Source organism: Lucilia sericata, unplaced genomic scaffold (assembly GCF_015586225.1).
Source record: "Lucilia sericata isolate MDLA Ls3-8-SP2 unplaced genomic scaffold, ASM1558622v1 Contig000081F_arrow, whole genome shotgun sequence".
NCBI classification, from domain to species: Eukaryota; Metazoa; Arthropoda; class Insecta; order Diptera; family Calliphoridae; genus Lucilia; species Lucilia sericata.
In genome coordinates this window covers 454,705-474,958 of record NW_023994114.1, presented here as the reverse complement: position 1 = coordinate 474,958, position 20,254 = coordinate 454,705, and the positions used below count along the sequence as shown (strand labels likewise).

General features: G+C 28.8%; 1 protein-coding gene across 1 annotated transcript in view; it reads right to left on the bottom strand.

The window, feature by feature from the left end:
• Window positions 1-1,559, bottom strand: part of LOC119599549 (tyramine/octopamine receptor) — a 229,589-nt gene extending 228,030 nt beyond the window's left edge. Inside the window, exon 1 of the mRNA XM_037949345.1 lies at window positions 1,510-1,559. The gene's annotated coding sequence lies outside the window, so the exon portion shown is untranslated. The remainder of the gene's footprint in view (window positions 1-1,509) is intronic.
• Between the last annotated feature and the right edge of the window lie 18,695 nt (window positions 1,560-20,254).

Genomic DNA, 20,254 nt, shown 5'->3' with positions numbered 1-20,254 from the left:
TATTATCAAAAGCTTTAATATTTAAGGTCTTATTCATAAACTTTTATCAAAGGTTTATAAATCAAATTTTCATACAAAATTTGTTCTATAAACCTTTGATAAATGTTTATGAATAAGGCAGTAATATTTAAGGTGTGTTATTTGGTTTTCTATATATTTTTCAATTTCTGCATAGCACCTTTGTTTTAAGAAGTTAAAAAAAATTTAAAAAATTAAATGTTTATATAATTTTGTTTGTAAAAACATGTGATCCAATTTGTACAACTTTCTCCATTGTTAATCCTAGTACCAAAAAATGAACAAGAAATAGTGAAAAACGATGATTAACCTCAGCCTTATGTAAATGCTCTTACCCAGCAAAAAGAACTTCCAAAAAAGAGAAAATGACAGACAGACGGACGGATAGACGGACATATCGACTCAGAATTTCATAAGGATCAAGAGTATATATACTTTGTTGGGTCTCAGATGAATATTTCTGGGTGTTACATCCGTCAATGAATTAATGTAATCATAACCACAAAATCGAATTTTATTCATAAAAATATTTTAGAGTTGCGTATACTTATTACACTTGAATTATGTTACTCATACGCCTACAATGTTAATACGAGAAATTAACACACATAAACTCTGTTAAAACGGTAGCAATATTATCGTACATAGCAATGTGCTGACAACAACTGGAGAGTGAAAAATTGCCACCATTTTTGTCGGTTGCAAGACATTTGTCAAAAAATCTGACAATACATTGTAAGACTATTATATGACAATATGGACCGGTAAAAAATTAACAGTTTACACGGTTGTCAGAATGTGTTATTGGTCCTAAACACTTTGTTTACTTTTCATTACTGATGTTTAGTATCAGACAATGATGACCTAATCAGATGTCAAAAGATGGCGCATCTCAGAATATAAAATGAAGTGACAATGTCTTAAAATTTTTGACAATGACCATGAAATGTCTTATAACAATTATCAGATTTTTATTGTTATCAAGACTAAGTCCTTTAATACCTTCTCTGACAGTATTCCAGACAAAAATTTTAAGTTCACGTGATCGTTAGACTTTTCCTATAAACTGTTCTACTATTATAAAACAAGCAAGAAAAAAAAAAAACAGTTTTAATAATTTGAACATTTGTTGTGTTCTGTTTTTTTAGAAAAAACTTCACAAAAAAAAAAAAAACATTTTAATCTTTTATGTACTAATATCGATTGTTTATATGTAATTATATTAAATACTATTTGTTTGTCAAGTAGTTAAATGTATTTCAATAATTGCTATTTTATACAATCGAAATAGTTCTGAATCATTCATTACTTCTTTCCTAAATCGATTTCATTAAATTCTAGCGTAACCAAACAATTACCAAATAACAATTATGTAAATCGTTTAAAATACATTTCAAAAACTCCTTAATAAATATGACAATTCCAATTAAGCTTTTATTTTTTAAAACAAAGAAGGAAAATAATAACAAATTAAACAATATCAATACTTACCTTTGTACAATTTAGTTTGTTAAATAATTTCAAGTTTTCAAGTTATCCTTCTTAATGTTATTATTATTGTTCTTTTTCTCCACTGTTTTCTGGTTTTGTTTTCAAAATTTTAATAATTGCAGCAAAATTTATATTTATTACTATTTTTTGTAATTATAGTAGAGTAATTATTTATGAATATTATAATTGATTAATGGATTTTAATATGTCGCTTGATATGAACAAATTTAGTACGACCAAACTTATAACGAGTATTTATTTAATTTTTGCCTTTAATATTTAATTAGTGTTTTTTATTTTGTAGAATTAAGATACTTTGGCATCGACACAACACAACACATTTCTGACTTTATTAATATTCAATTCAATATAAATCACTTAATTACACTTAATTAAGTTGTTGTAAAAATCCAACTGTGGACATCATTTTGAGGAGCGAGGAGCTTATAGAAGCATAAAATTTATTAAACACAAACATTGACAACGACACAGACAACACTTTTACATAAAAGGATGTTTAATTGTATTTTTAACGGATATTTGTTTATTCATACATATACACACACTTCCCCACTTATAATGGGAAAAACCATTTACACGTACAGCTTACTAGAGGAAGAGAGTGAAAAACAGAAAAAAAAGAAGAAGAGAGTTAATGATATGTTAAACATTAAAATGTATAAAATGTTTAATAGGCCGCCGTTGTTAACATCAGATAAAACAAAAATACATTAAATTGTAACACCTTTAATGTTGTTTTTGCTATTAAAACGTATTACACAAAATGTAAAATCATAAAAGCATGATATTGTTCTTGTTACTTCGGCTGTTATGACGGTTGTTGTTTGTTTATATTATCAAAAGCTTTAATATTTAAGGTCTTATTCATAAACTTTTATCAAAGGTTTATAAATCAAATTTTCATACAAAATTTGTTCTATAAACCTTTGATAAATGTTTATGAATAAGGCAGTAATATTTAAGGTGTGTTATTTGGTTTTCTATATATTTTTCAATTTCTGCATAGCACCTTTGTTTTAAGAAGTTAAAAAAAATTTAAATTTTTTAAAAGAACAATTCTTTTTTTATTCCCTCCACCAACAGTAGTGATAGAGAGTATATATAAGTTTGTCATTCCGTTTGTAACACCGAGAAATATTCATCTGAGACCCAACAAAGTATATATATTGTTGGTCCTTATAGAATTCTGAGTCGATTTAGAAATGGCAGTCTGTTTGTCTGTATAAAACACGCTCACGTTAAAACGAAGCAATGAAACTTTATGAAATTCATTCAAAATATTCATTGTTATCCTAAGCAGTTTCGTATTCAAAATCAGCAAGATCGGTTCGGAATTATGAGTAATAATTTGAAACAACCTCGAAAAAAATTGTGCTTTTTAACATATTTATTTGTATTTTTTACAAAAACTACTACAGATAAATTGATGAATTTTGTAGAGATATAACTCTTGGTGTCGGGATCAACATTGTTAAAAATCGGAAAAAATCATAAAAAATTTAGCACAAACATTGCTTTTATATACAGAAACACTGTTGCGAGATTTGACAATTTATCGTCATTTTAACGATTTTCAGTATCAAAAATGGCCTGTTTTTTAAAATAGGATTTTTGTTCTAATTTTAATACATCTTATCAGTTTTCTTTCTATAATTATAAAAAAATTTAAAATATCCATGAAAATGTTAATAAAATTAAACATTATAATGTTTTAAAGGGCCCATACACAACACCAGCATGCTGGCACAATAATTTGATTGAGCTTTCATGTTCGGACCATATATCACACCAGCATGCTTGCACAATATTCATTTTTAGAAATTTTGTGTGGTCGTTGCGAATAATACAAATATTTGCAAAGAACTGACCGCAAGCGTGAAACCGATCCGTAGGCATATAACAATTATCACACAATCAGATGGCACAATCGCGCCACAACCCCATACACGTTCAATCGGCTTGCACAATCACTTGATTGTGCTAGCAAGCTGGTGTTATGTATGGGCCCCATTAGAGAATGTCCATTGATCAAATGATTTACGTAATAACGAACTCAAAAATGTTTGAGAATTTCTCTTTTTTTGGGCCAGCACTAGGGGTTATTGGATCTAGAATAAATGGTAGTGGGAACAAGGAGAGTGGGGGTAGTGTTTTTGGACATTTGATTTAAAGGAGGAAATTTGTTTTGCATGCGAATAATTGAAACATCTAATATGCATACAGTTACTAGAGATCATACCAAGTTAGTTTGTAAGAACTCAATGTAAAGTATTTTAAATCATATTTGCCAAATTAAACAGATAATAAACAAATGCATTCGTAATTCAGCTCTGGGTGGAGGAAGATCATAGTGCGTCGTTGCCATTATCGCTTAAGGGGAATCAGGCCGTCCTTTTTGCTCTGCCTTCGAGAGTTTTACGTTCTAAACCGCATTGGTCAAATGTGTGACGTCGAATAACTGTACCGGGTTACGGTTTTTTTAAGTGCATGTTGACAATTTGAATTTTGGAGATAATTCAATGAAATTTGGCACATGATCTTTTATAGTACCGTAGACGAAGCCTATTGAAAATGGTTAACGTTGGTCCATTATTTCACCTAGCCCCCATACAACTGAACCCCCGAATAGGGCTTTTAAACTTTGTAATCAAACTACAGGTCGCAATTTTGGAGATAATTCAATGAAATTTGGCACATGATCTTTTATGGTACCGTAAACAAAGTCTGTTGAAAATGGTTAACATCCGTCCATTATTTCACCTTGCTCCCATACAACTGAACCCGCTGAATAGGGCTTTTAAGTTCATAATTATGTTTAATATACTCATATCTCGAAAAAAAGCTGCAAAAACCAAGTTCTATACAAGATTTGATGACCCTCACGAATTCCATAATAATAGGTCCTCATATGACCCTAGCCCCTATGAAAAGCCCCCATCAAAATTTCACTTAAATGTCCACAATTTTATTCAACAATAAACGGCTTAAGTATGTATATCTGAGGCAAGGTACAATTCAATTTAAATGCTTTATTATGGCAAATAAATCACATTACATTTTTGTCAAAGGTGTAGGGTATTATATGGTCGGCCTCGCCCGACTATAATTTCTTACTTGTTTTTAATTGCATATTGTAAGGCGCAATGAAAGTAAGTCTAAAATACTGAGGTAAATTTTAATCAATCCATAAAATTTGATAGTTTATGAAACGAACTTAAGGTGGAGGGTGTTTAAGATTCGTCAAAGCTGAATATAGCATTCTAACGTGTTTTAGTTAAGAATTGAATGAATGAACAAAACTATCACAATTTTTACCATAATACCCATCCGTTCGTCCGTACATGTAATCTAACAGTCTAGAAATGTTAAGTTATCTTTAAAAATTCCTACCAGAGACTCTATTCGTAAAGGACATAAGTCCTTCTATGCAAACTTTTCAAAACAATTGTGTGACTCGTGACTTTTTCGAAATTTTTCATTAATAAGAAAATGCACTTATTTATTTATTATTTTTTATTCATTAATTTACAGTTATGTATATCCTAGTACATATGTATTTAGGTGTCTATATACTTGTAATTATGCATTTATGTATATTATATAAAGTATAATGATCTTATATCACACATTACTTTTTTACTTTAGATACAATGAGAGGATTAACAAAAACAACCAAATCAATTTATAGGAGTTTTAACAATGTCAATTTATAATTATTTTATATATATACATATATATATATATATATATATATATATATATATATATATATATATATATATATATATATATATATATTTTTTTTTTTTTTTTGTAATTATAACATCAGCTGGTTATTTTCATAACTTTAAATAAAATATATTCGCTTTTTCGCTCTGCAAGCAAAGATTATTAATTAACTTCATTTTTAAATTGCTTATGAGTTGATAAAATGCCTAAAAGCCTTAAATGAAATAATGTTTTAATTATATAATATTGTCTGGGTATAAAATAAATTGAAAATGGAGATAAGTGATTGACTTGCATTGCATTAAAGTATTAATTTTTGGAATTATTTAAAAACTGTTCAAAGTTTTCTTCTGTATTATTAACTCAGCTTTTTTGAAAATCTTAATTGAAACATGGTTCCGATAAAAATGATACAATATACTTTGATACTTTAATGCAAAATGTTTAAATTCAAGACTTAATTAACACGAAATATTATTAAAATTGCAACAACAACTGCTTAGAAATCACAAATATATTTTTCGATTTTTGTATCATATACGTATACTTGTTATAATTGATCGGTGTTACTCATACGCATACATAATCAATATGAAAAATTTATTTAAAATAAACTATGTAAAATAAAATATGAAAACAAATGGGCACGAGCTTTTTTAAAAATAAAGAAATTTTGTCGTGCATACTCGACATGACACTTTACATCTACTGTGAGATCTTTATTTTGATAATACTGGATAATTTTCTTCATTATTAAGCGGCAAAACTTATTTCATATAAGTTAACTTCTAAGATTTGTTAAAGTTGTTATTGTATCAGGTATTAACAAATTTGTCTTTGATGTTCATTTGATAAAGCGTACAATTATTTGAAACATAAGAGTCTTCATTGTCTCTCTTAAAACCAGAAATACATACATATCGCTCATTTACTACAAGACTGGCATAATACCAAAAAATGCGTTTCGAGAAAAATGGCTTTGAATGTTTAATGACATTTTACTACTTTTGAAATAACTTTTAAACAAATTAAACCAGATTCAGAATGAACATTAATTTTAATTTATCTAATACATATTCTTGAGAACGTATGTTTTTTTTAGGTTCACAGCAAAAAAAACGATGTCACAACGAAAATAAAAGACATATTAGAAATTTAATATATGAATAAATATGACGTTCATATGTCAGTTCAAAAAAACCGAATTTTGGATTATTCCAGTCTTGTAGTAAATGAGCAAAATATATATTTGGTCGTTGAGGTTATTTATGAAACGAAACACAAAAACTTGTATGTACTTTCAACAAATTTTACCAAAGGGAATAAATAAAACAACTTAATTCTCACGTGTTTGTAAATATTTATCAATTAATAATTAAACGTTTCTTACATTTGTATATACACATATGTAGATATTCGTGACATGAATTTCTCAACAAATGTTTATTACTGGACAAATAGTTTTCTATATCTTTAGATAATTGGACATGAATTTATTCAACATGAACATTGGTAGCACAATAAATAGCACAAAAAAAATAAACATTATGAATGTTAAGAAAGAATTAACAAAAATCTTGAATATGTGCTTAAAATATGCAATAGTATAAAATTAATTAATGTGTGGTAATGTATACATATTTATGTAATGGAACCAGAAATTGCGGTTTTTCGTTAAATACAAAATAACTTCTTCTTTATGGATTTGTGTTGACGTATGTAACGCATATTTACATATACTGGCTCTACAGCCACCTTTAAGTATAGTTATCGGTTTACAATCATTTTCGTATCGTCTGTCCGTCCATGTAAACCTTTTAATCAAACAACAGGTCGCGAGTTTCTTTTGACCTAAGGACGAAGCCTATGGAATATGGTTCAATATTTAGGGCTCCATTCAAAGTTCTCATCAAAAAATAACTTGATGGTCACTAATTTACGAATTAACATTTGTATCACGATGTAAATCTGCATCGCGATAAGACCCAAAAACAAACAAATTTTGATTTACTCTCTGAAAACTTAATCATAATTTTGTCATTTCAAGTGTAAAGTTTTACTTTGTGCAATTGCACTGCTTTCACTAACGACACCTGTACGTATACGAGTTAATAGTTTATTGATATTACAAATATTAAGTATACGCCTTATCGGTTCTTGAAAGTAAAAATACTCGAATTTTCTTTATTACAAGAGCTACAACTTTGCTAAGAGAGAAAATCAAAATTCCGATCGGTTTTCAAGATATGAACCTGAGGCCCGAATCTATAGGAGCCCATAAAAAAGTGAATGACTATGGGCAAAACTGGGAGACACGGGACTTTTTTAGACTTTTATCACGTAGTGGTGCCCGTTTATGGTTATATTTTTTTGGTGTTGCACTGTGATAGTCACTGATGTAGTGTTCAGCCATGACCGACTATACATTTTTACTTCAGTGTACAAGTCTACATGTTAAAATTTTTGTTTTTACACCATTTTAATCAGCAAAAAGAACACTTTGTGAATGCGTAAAGAAAAAAATTTTGGAAATATTTCTTGAAAAAAGTGCATCTTTTACAAAAGTGTGAACTTGAGCTCATTCTTACCGATTTTTGCTATAAAATCAATTATTAAAGCATTATTTCCTATTAATTCTGCAGATTAATAATATTTTGCTTAATATCAGTGATTTCCGCCTATGATTTGCAGCTGAAGAAGTGGGAGTTTTGAAAAAATTATTGCAGCATTGTGACCACTGATACAAAAAGTTGTGATATCACAAAAACGGGAAACATTCTGTTTTTGAAACAAAGCCTAATACATATATTGGCTCTACACCCTCAAAGTATACGAATCGGTTAACCTTTTAATCAAACTACAGGTCGTGAGTTTCTTTTGATCCAAGGACAAAGCCTATGGAAAATAGTTCATTATTTACGGCTTTTGAGCTTCATACAAAGTACTCATCAAAAAATAGTTTGATGGTCAATAATTTACGAATTAACATTAGTATCACGATTCTGCATCGCGATAAGACCCAAAAAACAAACAAATTGTGATTTACTCTCTGAAAACTTAATCTTCATTTTGTCATATACACGCCTGGTACCAAATTATCTCCAAAGAGTTTATAATTTTTCAATAACATCCGTTTTCAAATTATATACATACGTACGACAACACTATGTAATGTTGATAACGCTACGTTGTCAACATTGCAACAATTTGTTGTCGAAATCTAAATTTTATACACATCCGTTGTCTAAATGTTAACAAACGTGGTAAGCTCACTATCGGCAACGGATTGTTTGTCAAGGTGCCACGCCCACAAATATAATAAGTATTAAAAGTCGCATATCTCAGAAACTAAAACAGCTAGAGTCTCCAAATTTTATATGAACAACTTTGACATCCATATGAATGACAAATGACTAAATCGGAAGCCTACAATAGGCGTGGCACCTCTCTTATAAACAAATCTTAAATTAGTATATCTGAAAAAGTATAACAGCTAGAGTTCTTAAATTTTTTCGGAGTATACTTAAGTATCGACATGAATATTTAGGACAAAAAATTTGCGACACCTCCCATAGGAATTACATACTAAAATTTGTTAATCTTAAAATTTTACATGAAGACCTTTAACATCCATGTGAATATTTGGGAGATAAAAGGGCTGGCTTTTGGCTCCCATAAAATTTAAATACTACAATTCGTTTACCTCTAAAACAATTAGGGCTAAAATTCTAAAATTTTGCACGAACAACTTTGACATCCAAAATTACAAAAATTCGTTTTTTTTAGGAAACTATTGGAGCTAGAATCTTCAAATTTTGTACGAAAAACTTTAACATCCATGTGAAAATCTGGAAGAAAAATGTGCATACTAACATTAGGGAGGATTGGCACTACCCATATGAATTAAGTACAAGAATTCGTATATCTGTGAAACTCTTACAGCTAGAATTATCAAACTTTGCACAAAGAACTTTGACATCCTTGTGAATTTTTGAGTAATAAATTGGTGCACTTTAAGTAGGGGGCTCCCACCATATGAATTAAATACAAAAATTAGTAAATCTATTATAGCTAAAGTCTTCAAAAATCATAAAGTCTGTTATTTATATTGATTTTCTGGTAGCAAAGCCCATATGGTATAGCTAGTATACATATTATAACAAATTAAGTTTATTTACTTCACATATTTTTCCAATACCTGACGGTTTTTAATACATATACATAATTTTTTGGAGAACTTTAATTTAGATTTTCACAAAATACACAATATAAACAAAAAAAATTCAATTAAAATCGTTCTTATTCGCAGCAGGACAATGTTGTTTCACCGGAACTTGTTTTATTCATATTTTTTTTTTTTTTTTTTTTTTTTTTTTTTTTTTTTTGATTTATACAACTTTTAGCTTGAATCTAACAATTTGTTTTTTGTTTTTTATTTTCAAAGTATAAACAAACCAAATATTTTTTCACAAACTATTCACTTTTTAAATAAACAAAAAAACAGTTAATTTTCTGATTTCACCTTATCGAATGCACCCTGCGTTGAAGTGTAAATTAACCAAGAGATTTAACGTTTAAATTGGAAAATTTAAAAACACATAAGTTCATAAATTTCACAATATCTAATTCTGATGTTTACAGTGTTAGTATATTGCATACACTCTAATAATATACTATCTATTAATGATTACATTAATCAATATTTTACACTTAGTATCTAACATTCCATTAGTGCTGTATTTATTTACAAATATAGTTTTTAACAACATTTACTTACATACATACATATGTATGATAAACTCTAAAATTATGGTAATTTCGAGTGTTCATTGTTATTTTACAACATTGTTGATTCTTTATAATTTAATTAATATTGTTTTGAATCCTTTAGACATCGTTATTTTTATACACACATGTTTTTATTGTTTTATAACTGTGCGTTTGTTTATCTAAATATTTATGTACATTTGCATGCTTTTGCTTTCTTTTTATGACCTCCACCAAAAATATGGGGTATATTAAATTTGTCATAATGCTTGCTACACAATTAAATATAAATTGGTTGTAGACCAACAGAAGAAAATATGAATCTTTTCGTTCCCTATAAAAAACTGTTAAACCTTCTATTGCGTCCGATAACTCTAGGAGAATTAACTGATCAAAAATTGTTTCCTATTGATAAGGTATTAGAAATGAACCAAGCAATCAACAAAATCATCTTCTAGTTTGATAGGTTTAAAAGATTCGATATGACCTAATATAAAACTCTTACATGTTTTTAATTAGATTGTAAATATGTATGTGTATTAACAATGTTTGCGTTATTTATTTTCTTTTTATTTAATAATCAATTTTTTTATAACTGAATGAAAATCAATTCAATGTGTAGGCAACCATAGTCAAACATTCTAAGCACTTAGTCCATCAATATCATCTATTTCAACAACAACAACAAAATTCGCAAAATTCAAACAAGAATAAACAAATATACCAACAACAACAGCATTTGACAGCTTTGGTACAAGACAACTTTATTGTACGATTTGTTCAACAATTACTATTGTGGGTGTGTATGAGTCAGTCAGTCAATAAGTGCCTGTGTTTTGAAATATTCTTGGAATCAATGTTACTGACACCCTCAAACAAATAATGTTAATAATGATTATATTAATATAAAGTCTAACTATACTGAAGAGTTTGAACAACTTGTCGAATGTCAATTTAATTTAATCGAAAAGAAGAAAAAATCTTCTTCTTGACAAATATACAAAGATCAAATATAATAAAATTTAAATGTTTTTTTCTAATATATTTTTTAAACAAAAGATATCAATAATTGAGCTGCGGATCATTAGTTTATACATATTACTTGACATAATATTTGGATCCTGTGATCTTTAGAAACTTGATTTGAACAATCACACAGACATACAGACATAGCTTATTAGGCTTCAGTTTCTATAAGGAAAATTTAATGGGATTAAAAAGTGATAAGAAGCCAAAAAATGTTAAACACTGAGATCAGGGTACACTTTTTTAAAAGTTTAAAAATACACTGAATCACAATATTCCAGGTTTTCGAGATATCTCATCCCAAAGTATATAAGCCTTTGTTCCTAAATTATGAAAATTTGTGACATAAGTATATGGTAAAATTGTAGAGAAAATTTAAATTTTTGGCAGAAATCATACACATATGGAAAAAACCTGTTGTCAAATCCGTTGTCAAAAATGAGCTTACCACGTTTGTTAACATTTAGACAACGAATGTATATAAAATTTAAATAACACCTAGTTACCATTTTGACAACCACCGTTGTCATTGAAACATTTCGATTACACTTTGTTTCATTTCGACAACATATCGTTCTGTTTAACAATATAGCATTGTCACTTTGATAACATATCGCTTTCGCTCAGAAATATACCCTCCATATAAATAAATATATATGTACACTATCGGACAAAATAAAGTGCAAAAGTACTCATGTTATATTCTTTCAGCGAAAAATCTGTTAAATGATTACTGAATATGGAATTTTTTAAAATTCATTTAGTTTATATGCAATGCTACAAAAATTACAATAAAACAAAATCATTCCACCTAAAATTTTTCTGTATAACATCCAAAATTAAAGTAAATTCACCTTTTTGTCGGACAAAATAAAGTGTAAATTTTATATATCATTATTAAAATTTTTTGTATATCAAATTTTTTTATCTATTTTGGTTCTGATTTGAATATCTGGATCTACTTAAGCCATTTTTTTAATTTTTTTACCATTATTATTCGCAATCGCATTCCCTTCCCCTTGCTTTCCCCCATACGATTATTTTCAAATGAAATCCGTTTTTGTTCGCTATTTCAGTAGAATTTTTTATCAATTGTGGTCAAAAATTAATCTATTGGATTTAGGGCGATGGTCTGAGTAGGTCATTCCAATTTTTCAGTGTTTTTTTTTTCTTACAGTAATGTTTTTAACCTTTGTCGTGTGTTTGAAGTCATAAATCTGTTGAGGCATTAAGTGTCCCAAATCCATTTTTACGGCATTTATTTAAAAAAAAATTATTAAATACGCTCGTGAATTGCTCAATTGTTATTGTTTACTCCATCTTCACTAAGATTCCCGCTCCTAAGGTTGAATAATGTACCAATACCGATAGCCCCCCACCATAATGTTTAAAACCTGGGGTATTGTTTTTAAAATATTGTATATTGAAGGGTTTAACTCACACTCATTGTCGACATTTTAAAATTTTCGGTACAAATTAGGACTCATCTGACTATCTACGCAAATTTGAGGTAAAAAATACAAAATTAAATACTAAAACCGAAAAAAAATTTCCATGCTTTTAAATGTGTTGGTGAAAGATTGAACGTATGGGTCAGTTGACTCTTCGTATGTGTTTAATTTTTAATGTTAGCTGTGGGGAACCTAGGGGAAATTTATTCAAAAAGCTCTAGTGAACACTATGTGAGCATATTACAGTCAAATCTTAAGATCAGTGCCTTCGAAATGGACTTGGGCAACTTTATATCTCGGAAAGATAATAAGCTTAAGCGCTTGATAAAGTTAAAAAATAGCATTACTGTAGGAAAGAACACTGAAAATTTAAATAAGTTGCTCAGAGCACCGCCCTAAATCCAATAGATTAATTTTGGACCACAATTGATCAAAAAATTCCGATGAAATAGTGATCAAAAACGGATTTCTTTTGAAAATAATCATATGCGAAAAGCAAGGGGAAGGAAAGGCGATTGCGAATAACAATGGTGAACAAAATTACCAAAATGGCTTAAGTAGATCCAGATATTCAAATCAGAACCAAAATAGATAAAAAATTTTGATATACAAGAAATTTAAATAATGATATATAAAATTTACACTTTATTTTGTCCGACAAAAAAATTGAATTTACTTTTATTTTAGAAGTTTTACAGAAAAATTGTAATTACAATAATTTAGTTTTATTGTTATTATTGTAGCGTTGTATATTAACTAAATGATTTTGAAAAAAATTTCCATATTCAATAATCATTTAACCGATTTTTCGATGAAAGAATATAGCATGAGTACTTTTGCACTTTATTTTGTCCGATAGTGTATGTATTATAAAAAAAATTTTAATATTCATAGTTAGCCGCCACCTTCACGAATTGTTAATTTTGTTCCTTATTGTGTTCCTTATCATGTAATTTGTAATTAGTAATACCTTAATGACAATTACATGTAATATTAATTGGAAACTTCAATTACAATTAAAGGTAATTGTAATTGGTTATTGGTCAATTACACATTACAAGTAATTGTTATTGGAAAAACATCAATTACAATTAGAAGTATTTGTAATTGGTTATTGCTCAATTACACATTACAAGTAATTGTAATCGACCATGTAATTAATTACTTTGTGTAATCATTACCCCCATGCCTAATTTTTACAAAGGGATCAACATGGACCCAAGTAAAGCCGAAATTGGCTACCTGTGATAAACTAACCTAAACTAGCCGCCACCAGTCGTAATTCGAATCTGCGTTTATGGTTTGACAACGTCATGTATTTTTGTTGTTAATTTTACAACTATCCATACATACTTTGACAACGAATGTTATTCAAAAATTATAAACACTCTGGTGTCATTTTGGTAGCGGGTATAATTTTAAAACGTATTTTTCCCTCTGTGTATATCTTCAGCAATAAAAATATAATTATTTTCGCTTTTTCGAAAGTCATTAGACATCACTTCCACAGAAGATAAAATAAATTAGCTAGTGCTTTTCTTTTGGAAGTAATTCATTTTATTTTTACTGGGTAAATACCGCTTATTCACTAAAAGACTGACATAATCCAGAATTCGGGTTTTTAAACCCGAAAAGTAGGTTTTCATATAATTTTGTCTATTTTCCAAAAAAATTTATTACGTTCGGTATTGTTGTAAAAGTCAAAACTAAAACTCTAGTATTTCAAAAGTAAAAATTTTGTTTGAGTTCAGATGAGAAAGATATTAACACCTACTTTATATATCAGGTTTTATTTTCCAAATCCCACGATCTGTTTGAATGTTATTTAAAATATATTAAAATGTCATAAAACATGTAATGATGTTTTACTTAAAACGAAGTTTTTGACTTATGCCAGTCTTGTATAATGAGAAAAACCATATATTAGGTTTTTTCGTTTTATTTAAAAATATTATTATTTTTTTTTTTTGTCAATAATTCGATCACGTATAAAACAGAAATCAATATTTAAAATAAAGTTTTTCTGCACGTTTTTAACAATTTTATATAAAGACTGAAAAAAATACTACTCAAAAATTAATAATTTAATTTGAATTTCTTGATGCGACTAATTTTTTAAATACATACACCATTCCATAAGCATAAGAGTTTAATAAATATATTATGTTCACTAGTGTGGCCCTATTTGAATGTAGAATAAATATTGGATTATTTACATAACATTTCCAGAATAGAAGCAAATATTTTACGTTGTTTAAAGTTAATACATCAGTTTAAGGATTTTTATAAAATATTAAAATTTGAAATTATTAATAAAATAAAAAATTTATTAAGAATAGTTAAATGTTATAAAACAAAAAAGAAATAAAAAATTGTACCATCCATTTACTAAATCATATTTATAAAAAATTAATTGAATTCATTGGAACTAGAATTTATTGTGCCAATTTGTGATTGAGGCTAACAGGTTATAACAAACGGAGTGGGGTCAGTTTTATGTATGTCCTAAGTGTTCATTTCCCTTGATAATTAAAAATGTGTCAAACATTATTTCCTACCACAGCCGACATTTATTATACATATGTCATACAAAAACACACATACATATGAACAACTTTATAGTTTTCCCATTCATAAAGGAATTGAAGGGATGGATAAACTTCAAGAAACTAATAATCGATTGTCTTTCTAAATAAATACTCTGGGGTATTACAAAAACAAATAGACGTACTATAGTACAAAACAAAAAACAAAGTGAGCAACACCACTGGAATGCTAATCTAAATCTTAACAACATTTATATGCACGTAGAAAGAGCAACAATCATCAGTGGTAACAACAAAAAATATCACAATAAAATTATAAGAACAAAAGCGGCCTCCGTCAGCAAATGTCACACTTGCTGACATATACTCAATCACGCAAACATACCTACTAGTTATTTGAAGAAAGAATACTCTTCTAAACATTTAAGGATTTTTATTTATATTTACTTTTTAGTATGTTTGTTGTAAATATGTAAATTTATTTTTTATTCTTTGATTTTATTTATTTTCCTTTTATTATTATATCTTATATTGGTATCTTATAACTTTTTATTGTTTTTACGTTTTAGACTTATTTTTTATAACCCGTGATACTACTTTGATTCGATTCTTCTTATTCATAAATATAGCACCTTTTGTTCGTTTCGTTAATATCTACGATTTTATATTATTTTCACAATTTTCTTTTTATAACTTTTCTTTCATTTTCGTATGGAATATCCTTTTATCCGACGCAAATTGGACGACACGTCTACCGGCATCGAAGGCTAAACACGAACTGAATCCTAAAAAGATTGTTATTGTGAAAGCTCAATGTAAAAGTGCGTCTATACAGTAATTGTTAATGTTTACTACGTACATATGTGTGTAAGTAAGTATGTATATGTATGAATATTTGTAAAATCTTGTCTATGGAATTCGTATCCTGTGAGCTACATACAATGAGAAATATTATTATAAAGGCAGATGAAATTAATGGTTTAACATTAGCATATCCCGAAATTCCGAATTTTATATACAAAACCATTTGAGATAAATTTGTAACTTTCCATTATTCAGATAAAATTAGATATCGCCTTCTGTACAAGGATTGATGTCTTCTAAACTGCATTGGAATGGTATTTTTTATTTAAGTTGTATACTAATTTTGTATACTGATAGCCCAGATCTGAATTCTTAAAATTTGCTTACATTTCTTAATACTAAAGTCTATTTCTTTTTTATAGTTCTTTCAACTTACAGTCGGGCATATATACATAGGTATTGAATATTGAAAACTTAAATTCATTATAAATCTCCTTTTTCAAAACCCAGGTTTTGAATAAAAAATAGTAAAATTAATTAGAACATATTAGGTCTTTTTATATACATGGCTATAGAAAAGACTTCTGTTTGACTCAGTGCCACTATTAAAATTGAGGGCACTGTTATTTGTTAATTTTTTAAGCATGCGCATTTTCTTAAATATGTCGATAAAACAGTTTTACTGCTAACATTTGTTACTCAGTAATAAATAATATTTCTCTTAAAGAATTTGAATTTGTAAATTGTTTATTAACAACATGTTTATATTTTCAATGAATTGTAAACATCAAAAATATGTATATATGTATGTTCTTTATTATACAATGTTAAACACTTATTTATTTACTACTTATTATGATGCTCCATTTATAATTTTTATGTGAATTTATTGGATTTTAAAACCTAGAATGATGTGAGCATGAATTGAACTATGTAACACTTGAGACTATTTGATTCAATCGACGTGTTTAGTAAATAACCTTTATCAATTAACATGATAAATGTTTCAAAAAAACATGATAAACATTAACTAATTATTATTTCCCTACCTTGTGCTTATTAATTATTGTACACGCAAAATTTTGTTACGATTATGTCAATATATGAATTTATGATTTTCTTCACAATAAAGAAAATTTTTCTAATTAAACCGGAAAAATGATTGCTCAAATAGTTGTATTAGAGAAACAACACGACTCTAAAAATATTAATAGAAAATACTCTTATCAAAACACCTGTACATCAATTTAGTATTACAAAAAACTATTGAAGAGAAAATTTAATCCATTTTTAACTGAGAGAATAAATGAGTGGAATTCCTAACAATTAAATAAACATAAGTAACAAAATATCTGTTGATTCTCGATAAGAAATTGTTTGTTCACACTTATACAAACTATCACATGCACACATGTACTTTAATTGAAAAACACACTTGCATTTGTACAATGGGCCTAATAAGAAGGACCTACGTATGATAAATTTCATTTTGTGAAAATACATAAACATTTAAATTGTTAGGTTGTTATACCCTACACCACTATAGTAGGGAGGGTATTATGTGTTTGTGCTGATGTTTATAACACTCAAAAATATTGGTGCTACACCCACCTTAAAGAATACCAATCCGTTCAGAATCACAGATTAAGCTATATCCGTCCGTCCATTTTTAAGATAATTTGTTGAAATTTTGCACGTGAGCCTTTTTAGATGCAAGGACGAACGCTCTTGATAATTCGAATAGGGCTTTTGATCTCATAATTATGTTAAACTTACTTTTATGGAAGTCTAAATAATTCTGCCGATTTTCGTAAAGATGGACCAATATTTGACCCTAGCCCCCGTACAAAGTCCCCTTCAGAAAATGACTGGAATATTCACAATCCACTTATAAACACTAGTATTACAATGAAATTTGGCACAAATAACTTATTTATAAATATGAACCCCACCAATAAATTTTATAAGGATCGGAACAATTTTTGCTATAGACCCCATACCTTCCGATTTGGACTTTTTAGCTTATAACTACGTAAAATATAATACTACTTATCTTTCCAAAAATCGGCACAACTAAGGTTTATATAATCATTAATAACACTACTGATTTTCGTAATGATCGGGCCTAATTGACCCTAGCCGCCATACAAATTCCCATCCAGAAAATGACTTCAATGTTCCAAAATTCACTAATAAACACTAGTAATACGATGAAATGCAGTACAAATAATTTTAAATGAACTTAAATCCCGAAAATAAATTTTATAAGCATCGGTCCAATTTTTGCCGTAGCTCACATATAAATCCTATTTCAAAGAGACAATTGGGAGAATCCATGTGAAAGCGGACAGCAGTCAGATTTACCATATCCATTTCCAATGTAAAAATATCGCGATTTCAAAATTAAAAAATATGTTAAAATTTCATAAAAGTATATACGCATAATTACACATAACTCTAAAACTTCTTAAAATCCAACATAATTTTTGATTTCATAATAAAGATTTCATGTTTTTAAAATCGTGTAAGCAAAATATTTTACTTTCATATAATTTTATTATATCCTACAATACTATAGTGGAAAGGGTAATATTTGTATAGTCGATTCAAAATCAGTTTTTGATTCGATTAAGCTGTGTGTCCCTTTTCTGCATCCAACTCGGTCCACTATTTAACCTAGTTCACACGGTAAATTGTACTTATATTTCGCCAAAAAGTAGCTCTCGCCAAATCAAGCTCAAGTCTTGATGACCTTGCTGAATTTCATTGTTATTGAACTTCTTTCAGTAACTTAGTTTTTCGTCAATAAATTTATTAAATATGTCGGAACCAAGGTAAAATTCAACATAAATGCTTATTATTTTTTTTTGTTTTCTTTATTGAATCTTTCTTATGTAGAAATTTACAATAAGTATTAAAATCTTAACTTAAATTATAACTAACGTTGTTATTGCCAATGCAATTTCAACCAAAGTTCTCGATAATTTGATTATCTGGCAAAATCCAATGTTTCCGTTCTTCTCAGTCGTCTATGACCCTCAAATGACAGCAACTCCCTGGCAAGGGGATTTGGGTGATCCATTAGTTTCGACAAGTAGGTTAAACAAGAGAATTTGATCTCCTCGCGTATTATGGGGACATTGAGATCCTTATGAATATTACTATTGCGAATGTACCACGGAGCACCTGTTATTGACCTTAACAGTGCTGACTGCTTTCTTTGTAATTTTTCAACATTAGATGAGGAGGCTGTTCCCCACAGTTGAATGCCGTATAGCCATATCGGTTTTATAACTGTTTTGTACAAAAGCACTTTGTATTCCAAGTCTAGAGCTGACCGTGGTCCAATTAGCCAGTACATTTTAGCTGACTTTAATTTTATTTGTGTAACCTTGGCTTCAATGTGGTGAGTCCATGTTAAGCGGCGATCAAGGTGGATACCAAGATATCTCACATGGCTTTGTTCAGGAATTTTTATATTGTTTATCTGTACGGGAGGACAATTTTCTCGTCTTAAAGTAAATGTAACGTGAGTACATTTTGTTGCATTGACCTTTATTTTCCATTTGTCCAGCCACTTTTCCAATTCGCCGATGTGAAGCTGGAGTTGTTCAGAAGCTATTGAAGGGTTATCATGTATGCTTACAAAAGCGGTATCATCCGCAAATGTAGATGTGTGAGTCAGTGCGCTCGTTGGCATATCTGCAGTATATAAAATATATAGGAACGGACCTAGAATACTCCCCTGGGGTACTCCTGCAGGTATTTTTCGACGTGAAGATATCACATCTTTAGATCTGATTTGAAAAGATCTTTCATATATATAATTTTTAAGCAGTTTGTGAACATTCGCAGGTAGTAATGTGATAATTTTGTGCATTAGTCCATCGTGCCAGACTTTATCGAAAGCTTGAGAAATATCTATGAATAATGCTGAGCAATATTGCTTGCTCTCGAAGGCCTTCCGAATAAGAGTCGTTATTCGATGTACCTGTTCGATAGTGCTGTGCTTTCTTCTGAAACCAAACTGATGGTCAGGAATAATACAATTATCGTTAAGGTGTAGTATAAGGCTTTCAAGCAATAACTTGCTATGCTATGAATCTTGGTCCAAGAGTTTTAAAGTAATCGAGAAACTGCTCTCGATTAATATTATACCTAGGAGGACAATATATTGAAGATATTGTAACTCTGCTATCAGGTATATTTATAGAGCCTGGATATGGTCCTTTTTGTATTCTGGCATTGGGAAATGTTTAATATTTTTCTCACTAATATGGCTGTTCCACCACAGGCTCTGCCACTTGGATGTTTTGTATCGTAAGTGTAGTATCCGTTAATTCTGAAACAGTTCTTTAGGGTAAAGTGTGTTTCAGAGACGAGTAGTACGTCAATTTCCAG